Source organism: Sturnus vulgaris, chromosome 4, assembly GCF_052056855.1.
Source record: "Sturnus vulgaris isolate bStuVul1 chromosome 4, bStuVul1.hap1, whole genome shotgun sequence".
Lineage (NCBI taxonomy): Eukaryota > Metazoa > Chordata > Aves > Passeriformes > Sturnidae > Sturnus > Sturnus vulgaris.
This window is the reverse complement of record NC_142246.1, coordinates 67281755-67307944: the sequence shown is the minus strand read 5'-3', so window position 1 is coordinate 67307944 and position 26190 is coordinate 67281755. Positions and strand designations below refer to the sequence as shown.

General features: G+C 36.2%; 1 long non-coding RNA gene across 1 annotated transcript in view; it reads right to left on the bottom strand.

The window, feature by feature from the left end:
• Nucleotides 1-21570: 21570 nt before the first annotated feature.
• The window catches only part of LOC148224067 (uncharacterized), a 35121-nt gene continuing 30501 nt past the window's right edge, over nt 21571-26190 (bottom strand). The window contains exons 2-4 of the long non-coding RNA XR_015803579.1: nt 23680-23750; nt 22535-22596; nt 21571-21636 (exon numbers count right to left, since the gene is read on the bottom strand). This is a non-coding gene — a long non-coding RNA (uncharacterized LOC148224067). The remainder of the gene's footprint in view (nt 21637-22534; nt 22597-23679; nt 23751-26190) is intronic.

The following is a 26190-nucleotide window of genomic DNA, read 5'->3' as shown; positions in this document are numbered from 1 at the left end:
AAATAAATTACTCTCTTTTTAAAGTTTTGCTGGGTCCGAGTCTACCATTACTATTGCCTATCATCCACCAAAGACACATCAAATAAAAGTTTAAAACTTTCATGAATGCCAAATATTTTGGCAGCCATCCACCAGTCTCTAAAAAACCTATTTAATTTTTCATGGCAGTCAGGGATTTTTCAAAGTTCCTCTATTAAATACACAATTACTTTCAGAGGGGAGTGAGCCAATGACTTGAACCCTTCAAAACAGCTCAAGTGGAGTTGACAACAGTGACACTGGGAGGGGTCCCCAAATGTCCCCATCACAGCAAAGGATTGTGTGGGTGGAGCAAGGCTGCTGAGCTGGATGCTTTACAAATTCTGAAAGAAAAGGGGGTTCCTGCCCAGACCTTCAGAAGGTATTTGATTTTCTGCATTGTGGCCCCTCCTTCATTTTCTGTGAAAGACTGACAAAAATTGGCAACCTTCCAATCCCCTTTCCCCATTTATTTTTTTTTTTTTTCAATAGAACTGTATGTTTCCCAGCTGATGTGGTTGATTGTCTTCTTGATTCCAGCATTGACTCTGCAGGTCACTTTAGGAGAGAATTGTCACTTCCTTGCTTCTCAGCTTGCTCATATATAGAAAGGGAAAACTAACATCTATTTTATCTTGATATCTATGGCTGAGAAGTGTTCCTTGTAAGCATTCATTACTTAGAAAATGACAACAGAAAAAAAAAAAAAAAAAAGAAAGTGCTTTGAAAATTAGAAAACAAAAATAGAGCACTTCAAGGAGTGTTTTTTGTTACTTTTCACTCCCATGCACAAGGGACATGGTGTGACAGTAGCAATGCAAAGTTTTATGGGGCTTTCTGTCCACCAAAAAAATGTCTCTTGCCGCCTCTTTTTCTTACAGTTACTTCTGTATTTTCTACTTAATTTTAAGACACATTTTCTTATTGTATTTTATCCTTTCTTTTTTCGATTTTAATGCCCTTTACTTTGCCATTAACCTTTGCAATGGTGTAAAGAAAGCCTAGACTAGAGTGCTGCATAAAATATGATTAAATAAAAACTGTAAGAACGACAGAGGGAAAATTGCCTTTTGTTACTAACACACAGCATACTCCAACCAAATTCACCAGAATCCTGCACTCTTGTCAAGTCCTGGTCTAAAAGTAATTTTCCTCTGCCCCTCGCCAGGACCCTCTTTTACAAGAAAGCCTAGGCAGAAGTTCAGTTTTCACATGTATGCCACAAATTTCAGTGAAGACAATTTCTCCTCACAATTTTTCCCTTAGAAAAGAAAAATCTCTCTTGCCTACCCATAAATTCTGTGCTTTAAAGGAGGAGGAGAGAGAGAGAGAGAAGACTTACCAAGGCTTTAGCCATTTGGAAGGCCTAGGTAGACAATTTAATATTTATTAAATATATTCTAATATATTTCATACAAGAGATGTCTCTGATCTCTTGTATTAAATAGACAAAGACAACTAAAGTGAGCAGAGGAAAAAAAGCAAAGATGTTAACCCTGTGCTTTTTTTTCCTGATGTTTTCCTGAGTTTATGTAGCATTTTGATAGCTCATGGAGTCTTTAGGATGCCAAGGCCATAAGACTGAAAATAGACAGCAGACCATTGGAATTGCTTAAGGAGACAACAAATGTGAGACCAAAAAGGAACTAAAGAAAATATAAATAATAATACCGTTTGTATTCAAGCAAAATCAAATTTCCTTGTAGGGAATGGGGGGAAATTGAGGCATTTGGGACCTGAAAGACAAGAAAAAATTTACAAAGATTCTGGCCCTGTTGCTGAGTGTTCCTCCTTTCTGTGATTATGTTGGAGTTGTTTCTCTTGCTACTGAATATTTTTAGGAAGCAGCTGCACTTTAAACTACTCATTTATGCCTCTGTTTATTAGTGAAAAATAAGTTCTGTGAAGATATGCAAATATTTTGCTAAATTGGCTGAGTCTAGAGTTTGAAAACTGATTGTAGAATATTTCACAATCCTTATCAATGTAAAAATTATTTTGTACAAGACATAAATCAATGAGAACAAATCCTCTGCAGTCACTTATATTACAAAACAAATAATAGCCAAGTATTATACAAATATAGCCAGTGTGGTCTTTACTTTAGAAACAAGATTCTCTACAGTAAATTTAGACAAAGATTTCTTAAATTCCACATGTAAAAAATATGGAGAAAAATGGATTTTTACTGTGCATACAATGGTGGTTTCTATTACTGTAAAATCAGCTTTTTCACAGGTTTTTTCTGGTTTATTTTCCTGAAAGACCTGTAATTTTTTATCAAAATTCAAGACACATGCAGTCAAATCATTAGCAAGAGTACAGTAAATATTTTCTGTATTAATATATTGCTAAAATAAGACTTGATGTTTATCAAAGAAAACACGACAGGTACATTTTCAATAATCTCATTTGCTGTTTTGCACATAGAAGCCTTGAGGTTTTGGTCAATTAAAGGGACAAGTAGGGTGTACAGTTGTTGGGGTTTTTTAATATAAACAAGTGTTTATAGATTCATTAGAAGTCTCATATGAACTTCTGTGAAATTTGGTTTGTTTTCATTTGCTATTTGGTGGTACAGTTATATTTGTGTTTGGAATTTTATGTGGCTTATGGTACTGAAAAATATTATTATTATGTAGCACAGGCTCATAAACAGACATTGATCCTTTCCATAAATAGGCCAAAAGAAAAAAAAGATATGGGTTTAGGAAGAAAAAAATCGTATCCATGTTATCACTGTTGATGATATTTTCCATAAAAAAATACGTTTTTATTTGGCACTACTTATTCAGTAAGGTCAAAACTTGTAAATAAAATACATTGACAGTTGTACTCTAGAAATAAACATTGACAGCTAATAAGGACCTGGCATCAAGGGAAGCAGAACTCAAGCAGCAATAATCAGATGAAATGGCAAGAAGAAAAATAAGCCATAAGAGAAGACAATGAACACACTAAGTTAATATTCACTATAATAATTAAACACATTGCAAAAGTGAGAAAGAGAAAGGGCTTCTTTCAACATAAAACAAGCACAGATGTTACAAGATTGATAATATCAAGTGCATCTTCAGCATCAGTAAGATTTATCTGCTCTTCCTGACAAATTTCTCATCATTTTCAGTCCAAATTGTTCTCTTGTGGCCCCATTTCCATAACCATAAGCTTATGAAGAGTGTGAGGCATTTTTCAGGTTGAAAAAACCTGATTTCTCATGATATGAGAAAGACTATCATTCAAAGAAATTCTGTGCTGTGGTTGTGCTTTCTATGCTTTTCCACCATGACTTCAGAAATAGAGGCAACCTACTTGCTGGCTAGTGGCAAAGAAAAATAAAAGGACACAAGACATCAAGAAAAAGCTCCAATTTTTTTATTTTTATAGTGGTTTCCTCATCATCTATTTTTTAATTGTCTTTCTGTAGTCAGTGAACTCTCAGAGATTTGGATTCTCCTTGGCTGGATGCCCAGCCATGCAAGTCTGAGCTCACTGGAGTTCTCTGCAGAAAGTTTTTTGCATCTTCAGCAAATAATGCAAGCTCTGTTTTACTCTCCTCTTTTTGCTTCTGTCTGAATTCCCCCTTATTCTCTCCGATAATTTTCATTTTTGGAGTGCAATGGCTGTGCATTTGGGATGCTGTGTGTTGCTTTAATCAAACCTGTGGACGGCCATGGAATTTTTGACTGTGGTTTATTTTTTCTTATTAACTGTTCAGAAAAGTAGGCTGGACTGGGAGGGGATTTTAGCTTTCTCCTCAGCAGGAATTTATAAGATCAACTAAAACAAAAACTTTCTGCTGTAATGTGGGACCACTGCAGACAACAATTCTATAGTAACTCCAGGTCCTCTATATAATGAAAAATAAATCCTTCACTTTTCATTCTTACATGCAAAGGAAGAAAAATAGTAAGAAAAAACATTGGTGAAATATAAAGGTAGAAGAGCTAGAGTTGTCCTCTGTCAAGGGATTAATACTATACAAGTTGTCTCTTGTTGCTAGATGTGGTGTCAGTTAAAAGTCTGGATTATTTTAAAATTTAACTTTTAATTGTTACTCATTTTTGTCCTTATCTGCTCAAAATTACAGCATACTGCAGGTAAAACCACACATGCAACTGATTTTACACAAACCAGCATTTTTTCTTCCTGTAGAACAAACACTTCAGAGTCAGCTGGTTTCTTCCCCTGCCTGTGCATAATGTTCTCTATCAACCGTGATTGCCATCAGCAGAAGACACACCCATCAGATCTCAGACTTTGTAGCCTCCCATCACCTTCTCCTTTTGTGGCCTTTAAAACCCACCATCACTAGAGCACAGCTGGAGGCCTGGTTTAATTTCTCCCTTTCAAAAAGGAGCTGTTGGTTGGCTCCAACTGGTTTCATGCAATGCAAAGAGTAAATCCAAGGCCATACTTCCCCGGGTACCACACCAGGGAAGGTGCACTCACACTGGGACACCTGGCTGTCTCATTGGACCTGGTAATTGGAGTTAAATGGAATGTTTCTGCTTGTGGGTAGCATGCTTGAAAGAATGAAAGTACCAGGTTATCATTCACCAAACTGATATTGCATTAAAACTTTATGATAGCAAGCAAACTCATGCTGACAGCATTCTGTCATTCATCATAATTAGGAGCTTGTGATAAATCTGATGTTCTGCTCTTTGTGTATATGTCCCTTTTAAATGTACTTGCTTTCCCTTTTTATTCTTTAGATATCATTAGTGATTGTGTTCAGACAAGGAAAATTGAGAATATAAACAGCAGAACATGTTTAACTCTTCCATGAAGTATCATCCTGAGAACATAGAGAAGGAGAAAAAATAATGAAAGGAAGGAAGGAAGGAAGGAAGGAAGGAAGGAAGGAAGGAAGGAAGGAAGGAAGGAAGGAAGGAAGGAAGGAAGGAAGGAAGGAAGGAAGGAAGGAAGGAAGGAAGGAAGGAAGAAAGAAGGAAAGAAAGAAGAAAGGAAAGAAAGAAAGAAAGAAAGAAAGAAAGAAAGAAAGAAAGAAAGAAAGAAAGAAAGAAAGAAAGAAAGAAAGAAAGAAAGAAAGAAAGAAAGAAAGAAAGAAAGAAAGAAAGAAAGAAAGAAAGAAAGAAAGAAAGAAAGAAAGAAAGAAAGAAAGAAAGAAAGAAAGAAAGAAAAGAAAAGAATTTTTAAAAGTTATATACACCCAATCTACAAAAGCTGAAGAAACTGGCTTGTGAGGGAGACACAAATCCCTAGTCTGTTGGGATCCAATCTTCGTAGACTCTATTTTCATGCTGGATTAACTCCTGATGATGACTTCAAAAGGACAAGGTTTTCACCTCAAGTGTTCAAAGCAAAACTGAAAAGAAAAAAGCCCGCACAAGACTCCCCAACCTGTTTTTGATGTGGAATATGCTGCACAAGATGACTGGGACTTGCTGAGCAGCTCTGATCCTCTAATCTACATTGTTGAAGAAAATGACTTTGAAATGCATTTTGTGGTGTAGAATTATTTTATGGTGCAAATGATTATGCAACCTGATGTAACCTTTTATATAATTTAACATGTAATCATCAGTTTCTGTACAAGGAAAATCTAGCCAAAATGTGTGGAATAATATCTTGTTTACAGCATCATACAGATTTGCAATGAGGTGTCTGATGTGCAGTCCAGGGATTTTTAAAGTGTAGGCAGCTTTAGGAATACCTTAGCTATACATGCTATACTGATATATTGTATTTTTATTCCTATACATCTCATTCTAAAGCTTTTGTGTACGTCAAGCTCTTTGTGTTTTAATTTTCTTGTCACGTTTAAAGCAATATATCAAGATGAGCTTCATATTTAAGCCCAGACATGGAACAGCTGCATCTTTATATTTTGACTAGGAAACATTAGGCTCTGCACCAAAAACTGACTAAAATATATTCGAAATAGAGTGCTTGTTCTAGGAGAGCAAAGTACAACAACAACAACAAAGAATCATATTTCCTATCTTTCAACTAAGGAGAGGCAGTAATGATTCTTCTAATGGTAAGATGTTTATTGTCATGTAATGTTATATAACCTTTGCTTGAAGGTGCTTTTTATTTTCATTTTTAGCACCTCTTTGGAAGGTTACATGACCTATAAATTAGGTATTATACTAAGTTTGGGTAAGCAACCCAAACTCAAAACTGAGCCAGGCACTAGAAAATTTGTTTCTTTACAGGAGAATATCATTGAAGATTCCAGCCAGAAATCAAATGTATATGTAGTGATGAAAGGTGATGATAATCTTGAAGAGTAAACGAAAAATTGTTTCAGAACACAATTCCCCTTTTTCTAATGACAAAGTTATTTCCACTTTGGAAAGTGCTTTTGATGAAGCTTTGGCATTTGAGGGCAATGTCTGTGTGTAAAGGGCAAACGTTATAGAATAAAAGTTGGTTCTGGTAATTGCAGACCAAATGAGGAAAAACAAATGAGTAGTTTTAAATGGGTCCATAGAACAGTAAATAATAAGGAATCAGAAAAACAAATATTTTTTTTAATTTAAATGCTAATATCACCTTTGCCTTCTAGAAACAAAGAAAATTAATAGGAACAACACGATTGTACTGAGATCAAGCTCAACAACTGGCAGCAGGATATTCACTACTTTGTAACCAAATGGGACATTTCACAGCTATGTAACTTTGCAGCTATTTGTGCTGAACTAAATAATAACTAAACAGCATCCCACAGTTGTAACTATTACCAGTTTTCTCCATTGTCCTGGGATAAAGCTGAAATATCCAGGAGTATGGAGAGGGAAATAACAGCGTTCCTATGAATGAGGCTCTTCAGCTCAAAGATGTGTGATTTGGTGTGAGTCAAACACACCAACCTCCAGGCCTAATTGTGTGTTCTTTCTCACCCAATAGCTTCTGCTGTGGGTATTAAGGTGCCTCTTCATCAAAATGATGGTGTGGATGCAAAAACATCCTTGTTCAGAACAGATATAATAAAATACCTTGGTCTGAGGTGACATAAATCTTGATACCTTTTATGAAATCTCTCCCAAACCTTTGCACCTGAGTCACTTGTCATCTGCACTCAATTTAAACACACTAGTACAGGCAGAGCAATATGCCTTCCATCCTGCCTGACTCTCACAACAGCATGCAGACATGCTGCTAAAAGCTGTCTTTCAAATGGTTTCTGCTCAGATGTGAGAAAGAGAAAGAGTTTGCTGAGCTGGGGGTGGCTATAGGAGAGGGAAAAGCAAAACATGAGAGCTGAGGGTTTGTGTTTCGCCATATTGCTGGAGAACTGAACCGAGCTAAAATATTTGTAAATTATTATCAGTTTTCATTTCTTTAACACTAATTCTCTTTTCAAGACTGCACAAAGTTTACCAGGCATATGCTCTGCAAATTAAGCAAATCCCCCATTTTAGGGTTTACAGGAATAAACCTTTATCCACGGGCCCTGACAGAAGCAGGCAAACAGACTCATTGCTCAGGTGTGAAACACACAATCTCACAGTACATCACCTGCAGCAACCCTTGGCTTCTCACTTACCAGCTCTGAGCCCATGCACAGGAGCAAATGCAGGGATCCTGTGCTCTCTGCTGGCACAAGGCAGGTGAGAGGGAAAAGACTAGAAAGAAACTGGAAAGGACTGCAAAAGAGGGAAAGATCACTTTTAGCATGCCCTCCTTTCAGTTTTTTTCCTTGGTTATTCTCTGGTAAAGATGAAAATCAGGCTACATAAGCCTTTCTTCTGACCTGATGTGGGAGATCTTGGTGTATTTCATTACAAAGTATAATGTTATGTCACAAAACACTCTCTCTGTTGTCAGAAAGAGCTTAAACTGCAGCCCAGAAGCACACACAAAAGAACATTTGAATGTTCTCAAATAGTACATTTGATTTTTAAAAAAATAACCATTTATCCAAGAAAACCTACCAATTCAAAGCATTCAAAGCTTGTTAATAAAAGTGTACTGATTGGAAATTAAAACTGTGGCCTAAAAAAATTGCAAAGGTGATCCCAAATTCACTGCAAAGCTGTTTAGTGAATCTTATATGTGGTTAGAGGAGCCCTCGAAGTAACAGCATCACATTTCTAGAGCATCAGAAATTGAGTCCCAAATTCCTGCTGTGTCTTCTGTGATGCCTCGGTGTACAGCCTGCATGAGAAAGAGCTCATTATGTCCCACATGATCTCAGATGCCCAGCAGAGATAACAGTCTAAATCATTTGTTCTCCTTAAAATAATTTATTCATAGATAGGAATATGAAAATGTGCCCTTTATGGAGTTTATCTGTGTCTATAGCAAACACAACTTAAATCAATTCTTCATCTCCAGGACTGGCAAAGTTTGACTAAGGCATTAGGGATTTTTTATTAACCTCCATTAATTCAGCAGTCCTACCACTTTAATAACAAATAAAAATGGATGGCTAAGAAGTTTCATCTTATTAAAAGGTGTGAGTGAGTACAATTAAACATGCCTTACATGTCTCAAGATATATTACACATTCTAATAAAATTCCAGGGTTGTAAAGAAGTAAGTGAAGTTTATTAGGCTGTTGACTAGTGATCACATATAACACGTAATTTCTGTGGTAGGAGGAACACACAATGATTGATCTTAATTTCTCTTGCAATTCTGATTTTATTTTTGGCATTTCTATAGAATCCTCAGATACCCCACAGCAATTTAATTTTAATTAGATGAGCAAATAAGATGATGAAAGTCTTTTTTTTTTTTTTTAATATCATTCAATGAATTGCCTACATATTACATTCTACTATTTGAAAAAAATATTAGAGTCTATATAGGTTACAAATCTCTGTAAAACCCTTGTATTTTGTATTTCCGCTCATTTCTATTCAGAAAACTCTGATTTTCCATTAATCTAACTTATTTTAAGTGAGTGTCTCAACTTAGAGTCACTCTCTACCTACTTTATTTTAAATGAAATGTTCTAGTCCAAAATTTTAGCAGCCTAAAGTTCAGGACCAATCCATATTTAACACATGAGAAATAAATTAAAATAATCTAGAATCAGACCGTATAACCTTTTGAAAGTGAGAAATAATGCATAAAAGATCTGGGGAGAAAATACCAGACCACACTATTTAACATAAAACAATGAATTAGGAAAAGAGGAAAAAAGAATATATATTAGATGTTGGGAAGAAAATGGGTGCAGTATGCTACTAATATAACAAAGAAGAAAGCAGGCACACAATGTTACACCATTGAAAAGCTGAGTCAAGATAAGCCTGCTTTATGTGTCACTTAGAATGAATAGGCTATATTAATATGCAGTCCATCTTTTAAAATTACCTCTAAAATAAAATGAATAATGCTATTGCTGCACAAACCAAACTCCTTTATCTGCACAATAAAACTGGGGTACTGAGTCAGTTAAAAAATAAAGCTCTTTAGCACAGATAAAAATTCAATGAAGAAAAATCATCTCCTGTGATGAAATATGGAACATAAATTATGTCAGTTGCTTTTGCTCCTTGCTAGAGTGACATTTATAAAAGCATAACTTAATTTTGGGAAGAGATTTGCTACATTTCAAAACCTCATGCAAGTTCATCAAGCATGAAGATTCACAAATGTTAGGTGCTAAAAATAAAGCTCAACCCCTTCTTCTGCATCAGTTTTCTGCAGGTATCTAATTTAATATGGCTTCTTAACTTGCACGTGTTTATGCAGAATTTGAATGCAATAATCATCTTTGGCTGGTCAAAATGGTCTAGGGACATACTCACCCTCTCCAATACAGAAGGAACAAAAAAACTCCATTGCTTCTACAACAACATCCAATTTACTCTGGTTCTCACAGCCAATCTAGATTTATCACCCCATATTTTTCAAACAAAATATAAAAACAGTTCCACATTTAAGATAATTGAGGATTTTTTTCCCCCTGGTGGCTTTTAAAATGACCTTTTCTTTTTGACAGTGGAAAAAGGAATGAAAATACCTCTAACCCAAAGAAGTTAAGACTTCATTTTCTTTTAAAAAGAGATAATATTTTCCCTCTAGAGCTCTCTTAAAAAAAAATAGTAAAAAAGGTCTCTCGTTTAAGAAACTGTAATCAAAACTAGTAATAAAAATCATACATCACTTAAATATTAGCAATTTCCCCCTAAATATGCAAAATAAAAGGCAACCTATGAAAGAATCTAGTAATTTCTTCCATTGACAAGAATACAGAAGTAGATCTATGAGGTTATTTCAGAATTCTTGAGGCACAGAGACACTAGAGAGGCCAGAGAACTGAGAATGATGGTCCAGCAGAAGATAGGACAGGAAATGTAGGTATGGCACGTCTGGCGTTTTTGTCTCACTGGAAAAGTGAGAATGATCTAAATGTATGTTTATATTTATAATTATTATTCCACCAGAAAGCTTCATGGGAGGTGCTGGACTTTGATTGCTATTAACTCATTGGAGTTTACATGTTTTCTTTCCCTCCTGGCTATCAAAGGACTGCTGTTGCAAACTGAGACTGTGTGTATAATTTCCTCTTATTTTGTGATGACTGCATAGCCTAAAAACTAATTTTCAACCATAACATTTTGAGCTCTCAGTTTAATCTCATTGCTACACCAATCAAATTTTAATTACATACTTTCATTCTTTCAAGAAATACAATTTTTAAGAAGTTCATTAGATTATTTTTGTTATTATGTGACAAAGAACTCAAATGCATTGATTACTCAATCAGTTACACCTCGAATGTGTTATAATAAAACATTTGCTTTCTGATTTTTCTTCACACTAGAGAAACAGTTTGAAACTGAATAATGGGACAAAAAAAAAAAAAGTGTTTTATTTTTGGTTTTGATGGAACAAGTGACAGGCCTGATCCATTGCATTTGACAGTTTATATCCCTGTAGCCTGAGCTGAAATTCCAGTTAGGATTGAACAGATTTATCTGGATTCCCCAGACTCGTCTTTACCTCGGTCATACTGGTCTGTGACAATAATAAGTTGAGTTTCTCTTTTGAAACAGAGACTGAACCTGGCTGATGCCTTTCCCTTCATTGCTGCTGGGGGAAAAAGCTCGTGATTTTACAGCACAAACCTACCTCCACCAGCGAAAGTGTGAAACCACACTTCCAAGTGCAAACACATGGAGAAACAAAAGAATGTTTTTCCTCAAGGCTGTTGCTGTCCATCCAGGGTTCCAGCAGTCCAAGGCAGCAGAGGGCAGCCCAAAGTCATCAATGCAAGGGAGCAGGGTCAGCCCAAACAAAGCAACATCTCTCTGCTGAGCCCTTGAGAGTCCTGTTGATCATTTAGAGCCTCCTTTCTGCTGCTGTTACAACAGAGGAGGAGGATGGTGCTGTGTGCCACCACGGCATTACAGCCAGACAGGAGTCAGCAGGCAGGGGACAGGAGGGAGCACCATGTCCCAGTGGCTTTGCCAACTGGAGCTCCCCACCCTTCCAGAGAAACCTTGCCAGCAAGTCTGCGTGTGCTCTACCCCCTTAATATCAAATTGTAAGGTGCAGTGATGGAATATAAATAAATTATATCTATTAAAAAAAAAATCCAGAAAGGTTGGACCAGATAATCCTTGAGTTCTTCTTTGCACGTGGTATTCTATAATTGTGAGGTTGAAATAAAGACAGTCATGGGTCACTAAGCCACCCTGATCACCATCAGACCTTAGGGAATATGAAAGATTTTGTGCTAAGTGTTTGGAATGTATTTAGTTGCCAAATTCAAAAGAAACAGAGCATATATAGAATCAAAATTCAGCTGTGAAAAACAAGGAAATCAAGTCACAGATTTACGTTTTGCATTGTTTCAGTAAACAAGGGCAGTAGCACTTACTAATTTTTTCCCCTTAATTTTTATCCCACCATTTGTAGACAAATGGGCCTGACTGAGTATAATAAATATTACATATATAATGTCTGGTATTTTATCTTGAAGTTTAGTAGTAGCATATTTCTAGATTAGTAAACCAAAAACATTTTTAAGGCCACCTTTAAGATCTCTGAAAATAAATTTGAAGACAACAAAGTAAGAAACCTCCCCATTGATTTTGAAAATTGCATTTGAGTACTTCTCATCCCCACTCTTGCTCACTGTCAATACTAGCACAGAGCTAGTGGGGCAAAAGAAGAAAATTAAAAACCAGGATTCTGTTGTAATAAGCATCATGGCACACTATTTTAAGGGAACAGGGAAATGTAAAGTAGCAAAATGTTATAATTCAGTTTAGGACTTTATGTTTTAATTTTAATGACTGCTGTTCTCGTTTAATGATTCATGGACTCTTAAATAACTCTGGACTGCCAGAACCTCATCTTTAAGTTCTCTTTTGTCAGATTTCCAGCTCTGCAGTGCTCCCTGGAGTTATATGGATGAACTGGTTTGGTGCTGGCCTGATGCTTGCCCACTGCTCAGGGACATCCCAGGGCAAACCCCACGGGATGCTCAGACATCCAGTGCAAAGGGAAGCATCCAAGGTTCTCCATAGCTCAGATGTGGGTGGCTGACTTGTTTAATATTTGCATGATTCTTGTAGTCCACTACTGAGATCACATAGGCAATCTTCCTACACAACCTATTCTCCTTTTGCATCCTTTTTGTCTTTTGGATATCTATCACATTCTGTTTACAAACAAAGATATTGATATTTTACTTTTCTGAAGTTATTTCAGTTTCCAGACTATTTCCAATGACAAACTCTATCAGGTGATTCTTTCACTGTGCACGTGGAATATTCATGACTGAAGATAGAGTCCACTATTAATCATGAATTATGATAGCGAATGTTACTTTTAACATATTTTTACCAGTTTTGTACATGTTAATACAAAACAGTAAAACTTCAGCTTTGGCAGCAAAACCACATTTGCTTTATGTTAGTATTTACATTATTTTAATGAAAAATAGTATGAGAAATAGTATGAGAAATGATTTTTTTAAGTATAATTATTTTCTTAGATCTATAGCTAATATCTCAAATGATCTTTCATGTTGATTTATTAAAATTATTAGAAAATGCATCTCTCTCTCTCTTCCATTCATACTGTTATTAAATTAAAGAACAAATGCAGTCATTAGAATTAATATTAACAAATTGATGAAAGGCACAACAAATACAAGAAGCACTCCTAGAACACCACTTTAGGAAGAGCATTTATTATGAAATCTTATAGTTAATAATGATCTTGTTTAACAGCAATTATTTTCTACAAGTTGCAACATGGTCTTTTTTGCACATCAATGTAGTATAAGAAGAAGTTTCATTGTTTTCAAAAACACCTAAGGATATTTCACTTGTAAAGATAATCCAAATTTGGCCTAAACCTCTTATCTTTCAAAGTCTTACCTTTAAGATGGAATATTTCCAGAGATTTTGCATTTTAAATTCCTAAATCCACTGTATGATCTTTTTTATTGCAAAATGTTACTTTTTTTCTTTAATAGATGAAAAGAGAGTTTTTCTAACAATAGTTAGTTAAAACAGCAATGACAACAATTTATGAGTAATTTCCAGTTGAATCAGCTCTTGACCCAGGTGGATATTACTGGAAGAAGCAGCCTTATCTAAAAATTCCACAGGGAAATTCACATTTCCCTTTGAACTGTAGCTATTTATTCTGAAATTCAACTTTTGGAAGTTTTCCACCCTCTTCTCTGCACCAACCCTCCTAAAATGATTATCTCAAACACCCTCTGATTCTATGATTTTGCTATTTATTAAAAAACTTTCTTTTACAATGTTGAATTCTGCAGTCAAATTAGGAAAAACACTCCTAATTTCTTTATTGTACAGTGTGTTTTCAGGGTATAAATTTCAGAAATATGGGAAGGTTACCACTTCAACACCAAAATCTTCAGATAATTGTTATCCAATTGTAATAGTAAATACCACATGCACTTAAGTTGCATTATTTTGTCAATTATGCTATTTGCACACAAAAATTACAATTGTCAAATACTCCATGACTCAAGTTTTAATTAATTTCGAAAGACTTCAATGGACTCTGTGCTTCCTTTGGCAGATAGCTGTTCCAATGCTCCAGCAGGTGGAATACAAATGGTCCACGTGCTTAATTTGGCTGGCTATTGATATCAGAGGGTATTTTCTTTGCCCTCAGTGCCATCAGCCATAAAGATATTTCAAGCACACATAATTAGTGCTTAACAAAAGACAATTAGATCTAAGAAAACACCTCACTTGCTCCGAGTTTTTAACAAATTGAACTTGAAAAGGGCACTAGTACAGTAAGAACAAACTCAAGGAAAAAAAATTGCAGATTTTTAAAAATAATTGTTATGATCTTGGTGTTTGGCTTTGTTGGTTTTCTTTTCCTAAACCAACATAATGTTAATATGTATTTTTTCTTTAGTTTAATGACCAATTTAAATACTTTTGCAGTTGTTTATTAATTTCTCTCAGTTCAGGGAACCTTAGAGTGCTTGAGTGAAACAAGATCCAGGTTTGCACGGTATACAATACATTTTGGTAAATAACTGCTCAGAATTGTGCTCTCTTAGTCAAAATATTCTAAAAATATATCAATGGACAAGGCCTTTATGTAACAGTCTTCATGATATATTAGTTTCTCCTACTCTTTCATTTTAGTTTTTTTATTCACCAATCTCTGCTTTTCATCTTCTCTTTAGTAAAAAATGATGCTGCTGTTGTCCACTGGAAATTTACTTAATTTTTATACTTCCCCACAACCTAAATATTTCACAACAACGTTAAGTTCTCCCTATGTTGCATTGATTGGTTATTCTCACTAGTTCCCTGTACAAAACCAGAATCAATATCCCTTTCTGACAGTTCTTTTAACACATTCATAAATAAAGGGTTATGTCTTCCTATGACACACATGTGCTTACTTGATTTATAGCAGCTTAAGTGTCTGGGAAAAATCACACACTATTACCTAGGCAAGTAGAAGATTATTGTTCAGTTTCTATGGGAGAAAATGGGGGGAATCCTATCTGTGAGCTGCCCCTGTGGAGGAGAGCTGCACATGATGAATGCAATGCAGCTGCAGTGATCTGGTAACCTTCAGAAGGCATTCAGGGGAATGCATGGGATTAAAAGAAATAAAAAGAGTGTTTTGAGCCACATAATCAGAGCTGCACACCCAGGCCCCTTCTGCATTCCTGTGGAAAGCATTCAAGATTAACCCAGGGCAAAGGAGGACAGGCCTGAGTAGATTCTTCAAATTCTGCTGTTACCCCAATAGTCTGTCTTGGTCACTCTGTTCCCACTCCATAAAGCCACACACAGTGCTGGTGCACACTCTGCATGGTGAGGTAATAAACCAAGAGCAACTCCAGATGACAAACTCACCTCTCTTTCCAGTTCAGTGAACTGTGTCATGCAGTAAGCACAATAATTTGCATGATGATTGTAACCAAAAAATTAAAATAAATATTTCATACATATATAATATATGTATCCCTAAATTAAAGAGAAATTTTTTCATGCATATATAATACATATACATATATATTTATATATCCCTCTAGAGTTGGAAGAGATGGCACCAGAAAGAAAACAAACAAGAACCATGTCTCAATGTAATAATGACCAACTGCTTTTCAAGCAGCAGTTTGAAGAGAAGTAGTAATTAGAATATGAAGGCTGGGAAGTATTTACTACAACATATAAACATATTTATAACCATATTTATATACCATATAAATCCTTCTTAAGCATCTCCTTTGCCAGATTCCCTTTGTTGTCAGGTTCTGAGTTAAACTGTGTAGCACTGGAGAATAAGAATTAAGTAAATGCCATCCATCAACATGACTTAAAACTTACTTCCATGGAAGAGCTGAACTAGAAAAATTACCGTGTTACATGTTCAGTTTGTACCAATTCTGGTTTTCAGGCAGCATCTTGAAACTTAAAATAATTAGAAATTACATGGATTTTTAAAAAGATGTTTGTCTCTTTGCTTTCTATGTTCATTCACCAAACCAGTCATCTCACATACTCATTTCTGAAGCTAAGACTTCTATAAAAAAGCAGCAGTGAGTCATACAGAATATACATTGCTTGTCAGTATGATGATATCATTATTATTGTCTCAGTGACACTACTGTAACACCATTGCTGTTGAATGTCTAGGAATGATCTCACTGGTCATCAATTTATTTAAAGTTGGAGCATTTTAAAATACTTAAAATATTGCTGTTCATAGGAACAGGTTTTATTCAAGTGTAGTTAACCTCCCAAAATAATTTCCTCAGGAAATATTTTCAGCAATATTTTAAATTTTAACTAAGAACTTTTTCTCAAGTAATAGTACAGGATGTTCCAGTTTCAGAAACCTGTGTTTCTGTGTCTGCATCATCTTTTTATTTTCATAAATTTTTGAGTCTGAGAACACCAGAAAACATTTTATTATCGGTGTAAATGGAGATGATTCATATAATAATATTTAAAGAAAATGACCCTGAAATTCAAAGCAAAATGACATAGTGGTCAAGAATATATTTTTTCATTATATTTTTGCACTGGATGATGTTAAGTCCCCACTAGCTAAAATGAATGTAAATGTCATTTATATAAATTTAAAAAAATTAGTAGAGTTTTTTCAAACTTGGAGAAATATTGAGAAAAGGAGCTGCAGTCCAACAGGTTTCATCTTAATTTATGGTGGAATATCATACAAAAGGAATAAAATTAAGCTCTTTTATAAATATTATCTGAATTTAGTAGATTGGACTACCTGAAGAGCAGTTTTAAAAAATGTTCTTATCTAATGGTTCTATAATAACAAAATGCAACAGACCCCCTTAATTGAGTCAAGAATGAATCGAAGCACAGCTGGATGTTAAAATCACTTCTCTGTCTGACATAATAAACAGTACAAATAAAAAATGTTTGTCTGCTAATAAAATAACCTAAACCTCAAATAGCGTGTTTAAAAGAAATTTGGAAGTTCTGGTAAAAAAACACTTTTACAGAAGTTGGTTATAGATCAAAATTAAAAGGGCTCTGTACACCATGAAAATTTTACTGATCTCTGCTGATAAAAATATTATTTAAAACTATAGTAAATGTCTGCCAAAGTGGTAAAAACCACGGGGAGGACACACTTTCATTCTTTTGGTACCATGTTAATCATGGGTTTGGTGTTGTACAAGACACAAAGGATTAGTACTGAAGCATTCAGAAATTTTGGGCCAAAACGAGGTTTCCAAGTTGGGAAACATCCCAAGCTGCAGCTTTGCTTGAAAGTAACTCTCTATTGCATATATCAATGCCCCTGCATGTAAGGTGCACATGAGCACGGGTAATTTACAAAATAGAAACTGCTTTTTTCTTTCTTTTCTTTCTTCTAAACCTTGTCGAAGCTGGTGAGCACAGATGCTGATGCTGAAACTTTGGCAATCTCCTGACATTACTTACGTTAAACCGTAAATAAGAACAAAGAAATGTAAATGGGCATGTTATTTTCACTTCATTTATTATAACATTTTAGAAGTGTTACAGGAGGTTGGTTGTTGTCTTGGGTTTGTTTTGTTGGGGGTTTTTTTTGGCTTTTTTTTTTTTTCCACCTGCTTTGAAGTTTCAGATTTTGTTCTGAAGGTGGTTCCCACACAGGGATTGTCCTCGCCGCTCCCCTTCCCTTCAGACCGACCCACCCTGCTGTGTCAGCAGCACATGAGCTGTGCACTTCTAAAGCTTCCTGTAATTAACTTCACCTTGTTGCATTACAGGCAAACATGTTCAGACTTATTTTGGATGCATTTGGGAAATAATAGCTTTTTAGAGTCTGCAATGAGAAGCAACTTGGGCTACTAAAATAAACTGTGGTGAGCACTGTGTCTTGGTGTGCTTTTACATGTGGCAAATTCCCCTGGTGTCTTGGTACTTTCATCAGAAAATAGGGAACAATAATTTCTGTTGTTTTGCATCAGCACTAACATAAGTTTACAATAATGCTTTGTTTATAGTGTTTGTGTGTGCACCTAGGATGGGATACAGTTGACAAAGCAGAGTACGTGGTTCCATTTCAGACACAATTTGGGCACCCTGCCTGGACTCCACTGCCTTTCCACAAGGCTTCTGGTCTCCCCTCAGTTCCTTTGTCATGTTTCCAACCCTCACAAAAACATTTCCGACATCCAAATTGAAGTTGCACAAGGCACACAGACTTTGGTAGTTGATTCCAACCCACTCAGAATTATGTAAACTATGACAGAGTAATTTTCTGGCGTGTTTTTATCCATGTGAAAAGTACTAGACCAAGATCTTCAAGGAACAGAGTGTCTCATTTCATGCCATGACACAACAAGTAATAGAGCAAGGGAAAACTGTGGATGTACAATTATCTGGGTATTTTTCAACCCTAACAAGGTGTTAACACAGTTCATTGCTGGGTAATGAGGTTGACTTTCAACAGCCAGCTGGGACACGGAGCTCAGCACTAAGACATTTCATTGGAAGAATTTCAGCCCCAACACAGAAACAGCAGAACACCCACAACAAAACACAGAGCCACCCAGCCTGACAGCCCAGTGATCCTGTGGCTTGTGCCAGGCTGACATGCTGATGGGTGCCATGGAAGTCACCTGCAGAGTGGCACTTGGCAGGAGTACTGCATCAGCTCTGGGCTCCTCAGAACAAGAAGGACATGGACCTGTGGAAGCAGCTCCAGAGGAGGGACACAGAAACTGCCAGAGGGATGGAACATCTGACCTGTGAATACAGGCTGAGACTGTTCAGCCTAGAGTAGAGAAGATTCTGGAGAGATCTTAGAGCATCCACCGGTACCTGAAGAGAGCTACAAGAGAATCACTGAGGGACTTTTTACAGGGACATGTAGTGATAGAACAAGGGAAAATAGCTTTAAACTATCTGTGGGTAAGTTATGTCAAATACTGGGAAAAAAACTCTTCACTACGAGGGTGGTGAGACACTGGCACAGGCTGCTCAGGCAAACTGTGGGTGCTCCACCCTGGAAGTGTTCAAGGCCACATTGGATAGGGATTTGAGCATCCCAGTTTAGTGTAAGGTGTCTTTGCTCATAGCAGGGGTTTGGATAAGTTGACCTTTGGAAGGTCCTTTCCAACTTCAACCATTCTCAAACCATTCTATGATTCTCTGTCTTGCCCTGTCCCCAGCAAGGTCAAGTGAGGATGCACCATCATGGCTCATGCAGCTCTGGACCAGCCCTACTGTCCCCAAAACACATATTTTATCCTGCTCAGATGGCAAATGCCACTCCAAAGCCTCTCAGCCATGCTGCCCAAACAACAAATACAGCAGAAAGACAGTCCTGGATCTCTGCAGCTCCTCCTCTCTCCTCCAACCATGATGAGAAACATCAAAACAGGGCTGAAATCTGTTTTTGGCCTCCCTCGGGGGTTTTGGCCTCCCTCAGGGATTTTGATCTTTCTCTGCCTCAGAAAAGGGAAAGGAAATCAGCCACTACTGACATGAATCCTTTGTATCTATTTTCTCTTTCTACAAGGGTATGGAAATCAGGATTTCCTAAAATACTGCTATTCCACCCTCATTGCCCTGACTTTTGCCTTGGCAGTGTAAATTAGAACTAGTGTGGTTTGTCCCATCCTCAGACAACATGTTAGGAGATCAGATTTCTGCTTTTCTAAAAGGACTATCCATCTGCAAGTTTAGGAGCCCAAACACATCCTCTTTTGGAAACCATTATTACATCTGCTGTTCCGAATGATCATTAGGACTGGCTGAAAACTATTACTGTAAATGGGCTTCCAACTACAAAGTTTCTCAGGGAATAGCTGCATTTCTTAGAGCAAGGGAGGTGGTGGTGGGGGAAGCAGTTAAAGTCTTTCAGTTCATGGCTACTTTCTAGATTTTTTTTTTTTTTAACTATTAGAAGAAAGCTTTCATATTTCTATGGCACTTTCTTTAAAAACCTCTGTGAAAGGAACATCTTCATTAAAGCTGGCCTTGAAACAGCCACTAATGGGAATGCTCAATTTTAAGATCCTCCTTTGAGGGACAGATTTACACTCCAAGGCAAACCACATAGGCATTTAAAATATTTTCAAAACCAGGGCACGGAAAGCTGAGGAATCTCAGCATCTGCAAAAATGTGACTCTAATTTGTAATGCTGAGAACACTTAAAAACAAGTTCTTTATTAAGGAAATAAAAATGAATTCTGACTCATTGCTGTTAAACTGGTATTAAAAGAATCTGGAAGTCACACAACAGCACTGAAGAAGAGAGAGATACAAAGAAAGTACATAAGAACAGAGGAGATTAATAGGTTTAAAGGAAAAATAACCTGACAGGTTTAAATATAAATGTACTATGAGATGCTATTCCTGCCTGTTCCCTTACTTTGTAGGTCTTATTCAGATACATGGTAGAAAAGGAATGTGCTGAACCATTTTGATCCATTCAGTTTTAATAGTAAAAGTAATTTTCTCAGGTGGGCACCGAACAGTTGCAATTTCAGTTTATTTTGGCAGAGAAATTCTTTTAAGACACTAATGGTATGAGACAGAGGGTAAGGAATGTCAGCACAGCATGTCTGCTAAGCTTGATACCAGCAGATTTGCAGAAGACCCAGAGACAACAAATGGTATTTTTCTGTTGAAATCTCAAGGTGGTTTCTTTCAAATGCACTTTATCCGTGGGTAATGAAAAATAATGAAAATATTCTAACTGCGGTCATGCAGCTATTGCTATTCTTGTTCTCAAGATCCATTTAAGCTTTAGCACAGTTGTCTTTTGGCTATCAAAACCATAAAAATTTTCTTCCATGAAAGACTAAAGCTTTCACTATCTGCTTTTCATTCCCACTCCATGGCTGCTTAAAAACCTAACCCTCTCTTCACATCCTACCTACTAATTATGCGATTTTTTTTGTCAAAGACCATGCTAAAGGTCTGTCTCTTTTTTGACTAAAGACTGCTTAAGCATCATGTCAAACATGGCAGGTTAGTTCTACAGACAGGAACTAGTAGCAGGAAACTAACCATTAAAAAACCTTACCATTAAAAGAACTGATGTCACCATACAATGGAATCAATTAGGTTGGAAAAAGCCTGCCAGATCATCAAGTCCAGCCTTTGATATATTTTGAAAATTCTGTTGGAGTTCAGCTTTCTTTTTCTGGGTTAAGAAGGTCTTGGTGTTTTTTTTGGTTTTGTTTCTGTCTCTTTTTTTTTTTTAATTTTAATTATTTGTCAGCTTCTTTCAACAAGTCAATGTTTAAAACTCCCATGTCTTGTTACCCAAGACACTGCTGGCAGCTGTTTTTTCAGTACTGAAGTAGTTCTTCATAAATTTCTATACTTAATTTAGAAGTGAACTTGCTTTTTAAAAATACTTTCCATACACCCATTAAAAGTATACCAGAGACCAGCATCACAATATGATAAGTGAACTACATGGAAGATATGATAAAATCCTACTTTTTTTTTTTTTTTTTAATTGACTAGACCTGACCAAGGACAGAGTTTGATCTCTGCTATACAGGCAGTTCACAGGAGGTCACTTTATCGCTGCAGTGTTATTTTGCTTTGGCTTGGCTGAACTTTCCCAACATCTTTATGATAAATGAAACAATTTTTCAATTACTAAAGGCCACTCACCTGACAGCTCAGGGTCTCAGGACTTGTATGGTAGTCTTCACTTCAGTAGATTTTAGCCTTAATTAAAAAAAAAAAATTAAAAAATCAGTATTTGTGATAGCAGTTGCCTGGTAGTCAGCTAACTACCAACTACATTTTTGTCAGATTTCCTTTGGTTTACAGTGATAACGAGCAGCTGTTCATGTTTCTAGAATACAATGAAGTGCAAAAGGGTGCAGGTGTGCAGAACAGTACCAGAGGTGCAGGGGCTCTGACAGAAACCACAGCTGTTATTCACAGGTCACTACAGCATTTCAGCCTTCCATTGCTCAGGTAAACCCAGCTTCAGAACAAAAAGTGAATGGTTAGGAACTCAAAAGTGAGCACCTAAGCTGTGTTCAAAAAAACTTCCAAAAATAAAGTCCATGGAGGACAGGACTATCAGCATCTGTCTTCTCACAGTAAATGGAAGAAACTCCCAAGGACCATAGGCCTCCCAGCTATGACTTCAGGATGCTGACAGCTCATCCTGACTCCATCTCTTTCTTTCAGGAAGGCTGAAGCTATCAGTCTTTGGAAACAGAGGATTTCCAGAAAGGATTTTTTATTTCTCCTGAAAAGCAATATAACTGCATTATTCTTTTTTTTCCTATATTAATTTGAATCATTAATACATTTTATTATAACTAATAAATCAGACTATTATAGGGTTACATCATGAACTGGAATAACAATAATTTCCCAGCATCACCTGTGACCATGTTCCTCTTTTGCCCAAACAAGATTTTTGTATAATAAGCATGAAGCATGATGACTCTCTCTCACTCTATATAGTCACACAATAAAGAAAACCCCATCAAACAGAGCTCACAACCACGTATTTAAAAGATGCACATCATCCTAATTGACAAAGAATATTAGAAAATTAAAAGAGATGTATGAACACATATAGTTCTTCAATCACAGGTGTATTTACCATGTCAAAACTTTGCAGAAATATTTTGCTCATTTCAGCTGTAACTGGGGAGGTTATTTCATCTGTAAACAACAGCAAAAAGAAGACATAGAAAAAATAGAAACATCATAAACTTGCTGCAATCTGTCCCAGAAGCATCAAATGAGTTTTCATCATCAAATCTTTTCAACCAGAAAGTGATCTGTGTTTTGTACAAAGTATTTAACTGAATACAGTGAAACTGTGATGAATTTTCAAAGATATGCAGTACTCATTTTATAGAAGTGCACTTCAAGAGGTAATTTTATGGAAATACACACATTCCATCTATGCTTCAGAAAAGGTCAAACTTTGTGAGGACTTTTTATCTCCTTATTTTGTTGCACTTACTGGGTGTAACAGACAAGTCTTTGGGGTGTACAAGTCTTTCCTTAGACCTAAGATAAAACCAATAAACTCAAAGTTGAGAACTATTATGATCATTATTTAACCAAATCAAAATAAAATGGTGGTTAGTACCAGCAGAGCAGAGGGAAACATCAGCAAGCTAAGCAGCAATAAGTTCAGTAGGTGTGGTGGGACAGAGAGGTGAGGCAGAGGTGCCAGCTGGAGAGAAAGGCCAGATACCAGGGAGCCAATATCTGGATGGTTTTAATGTCAAGTACAGCTGTGAATGCTAGCTATGAATATACTTATTTTTGGTAGTTATTCCTTAAGAATCAGGGCTGAAAGATCAGAAATGCAGTCTTCCTTTTCTCAGATACTGTTCTTCTTCTGGCAAGCAGACACATTTTGCCTTCATCAATTAATTATAGAAGGTCAAGCTAGTGGCTATCTGATATTTTTTCCATGAAGTATCCACAAGGGCTTTTGGTGCAGTATAGGAAAATGCATTTCTGATAGCTTTGCTCTGAGAGACATCTAATGCTTGGGAAAGTATGCCAGGACTTTTGCATATTCTCAGGTTCTTCAGGCTGGTATCACTTGGTGGACATTCACTTCTGACACACCTCTCTACACGAGGTTAGTAAGGCACTTCAGTGCCAGAAGGGGGGCTGGAATCAGGCAAAGGATGCTTGGTATGCTTCAAATAAATGCCATTTTTTTTGAGGTAAATATACTGGTCTTACTCAAAGTAGATGGTGTTTCTGCCTTATGAGACTCACCAACACCAGCGTGAAGACTTTCAGAGACATTTGAAGGTGGTGCAGTTGCTAAGTTGATGTCCTTAATTGCCCTAGAATTAAAATCACAAATCTGTTTTAGACTCTGATGATTTCATGAATGATTTTAAAAGAAAATAGATCAAAAAACCCCCACACCCCACTCTGCCTCATTCTGGATTAAATATATTCAAAATAAAAAGCATTTTGAATAAGGACGCTGTCCCTTTGAAAATTGTTTTAAATATCTTATGCAGTCAGTGATTTTCTTTTTCAATTCAGAAGATTCAAAACTTACATTTTTGCATCCCCATCAAAAGCTTTATCAGGAATTCTCCTAACAACCCTATTAGTAACACATATGCAATCATCATCACGCTGTATTTAATTGGGACAGATACAAGAGTCATAGCTGTTTCCATGAGAGTTTCAAGCTAAATTACATTTTTGATTGACTTGCTTGAGTGGCAAATCTCCATTAGTCAGTTATATACTACATGCTGTGCTATCACTCTCAGAAAAGCAAAAACTCCATTAAGCATTACTACAGCTCTCTATCAAACAGGTTTTTTTTGTATGCATTCATTGCATAATTTCTATTTGAATATTCCCCCATAAAAAACCCAAACCAACAAACAAAAAACCCACCACAACTCAACAGTCTTCACTATTTAAAGTAAATGTCACCCTTTTTAATAAATAGTTTGCTCAAGTATATTTCAAGTGCTGCACAAATAAATAGTCTTTTTTTAATACTTGCAACTAATCTATGTTAGTTTATAAGTAATAATTTTGCTAAAATGAGAAGAAAGAAGATTGGATTACAAGTCCCTTTCCAAAAGAGCCAAATGTGTATATATGAAAAAGCGTTAAAAAGATGAACTTTATATTAAAGTAAGCAGTATCAGTACATTTACCATATAAATACACTCCTAAGTCCATTCTTTGGTGAATGGTTACTGAAAAAGATCCATATCAAGTTAATGAATTCTACTCTGCTGACTTACAGAAAAGAATATAAAATAGAAAAATCTACATATATTATTTCCAACTGCTTATTAGATAGACTTATCTATAATATATATGTTAGGCACAAATTACATTAAAATAACATTTACAGAACTGCGAAGGAAAAGTTTCACAAATTAGAAAATTGGGGGGGGATGGGATGAAAAAAATCAAGGTTGGCTGAGTAACCTCAGCTCACCCCTTTTGCTTAGGCAGTATTTTGTGATCTTTATTTAAAGCACATTACGACATAGCAAACGCTGGAAGCCAATGCAGAAGAGCAGTGGTAGGAAGCTGGGAGACATGGAACAAGGATAGATCACTGACATTCCCCCTTAAGGTGGTACAAGTGGGATGCCACAGCACAGTCCTGAAAATACTGCTGCTTCATTAAAACCCAGACCTAGAAATCCATCAGAGGAATTTGTGGTTTGTAATTCCTAAAGTACAACATAATTAGCTTCAGTCTAATCTGCTTAACGTCATAGGTGATTCACTGCCACTGTCGAGGTTGAATAAACCCCAAAACTCCCAGAATAGTGGTGGTAAATCAGAGCCTAAAAGGTGGGGGGGCTTAGAAACACAAAGCAGAGGCATCAAAGCGTTGATAAATTTTTTTGAGGACCATGGTCACCAGTTTGCTGAGAGAGAAAAGAATGGTTCTGGGCAAAAGGACTTTAAATTGGCATGAAAGAATAAAGTCCTCAGTAAGGGGACAGGAAGAAACTGAAAAAAAATTTTAAAAAGCAGCCAGTACACAAGAAGTACAGTAAGATGCATCAATCGAAGAAGGAACAGAAAGCACCAAACTGAGGAGATTCAGCTGGCAGGTAATTTAAGAGTGTTTTTAGAAAGTGGCAAGAAAGATAAAAGCAAAACTCAGCAAAATGAAATAATGAGGAATAATGAGAATTGTATGAGGCCACATGATATTCCCGTTCCAGTGAATGAAAATGTTCTGTTTGGGACAATAACAGGAAAACTCAGAAATCCTTACAGTGGGTTAAAGAGGAAAGCCCATGAGATAGAAGAATGACTACTACATACACAGGAGGCATCCCCTACTCCAAGGTAAGCATCAAAGTAGGAAGAAAATTTATGTCTTTAAACCTCTGGGTGAAAATAAAAGCAGAGACAGAAAGAAATCTTTCTCTAAAGAATATCAGCAAAGCATACATGAGGTGATGTTCAGAAAGTGACAGCACATATTGAAATGAGTTGAAGAATCATTAAAAGCAATATTAATTGCAAACAGAGAAATTATTTTAGAAATAAGATTATATTTGCCACTGAAGTTATGGTCCAAGTATGTTTTGAAATAGAAAGAAATTCTTCCAATTGATTTATACAGCCCTGCCCCCTGGAATATCTGTAGGTGAAATTGTAGATACAGTGGCCCACAAATATTTCCTGTCATAAATTCTGCCCTTTCTAAAGACAGGAGTCTCTCGAAGGATCAAATTTTTGTCTTGTTTTGTTCCCAAATCTACACAACTTCTTCATGCA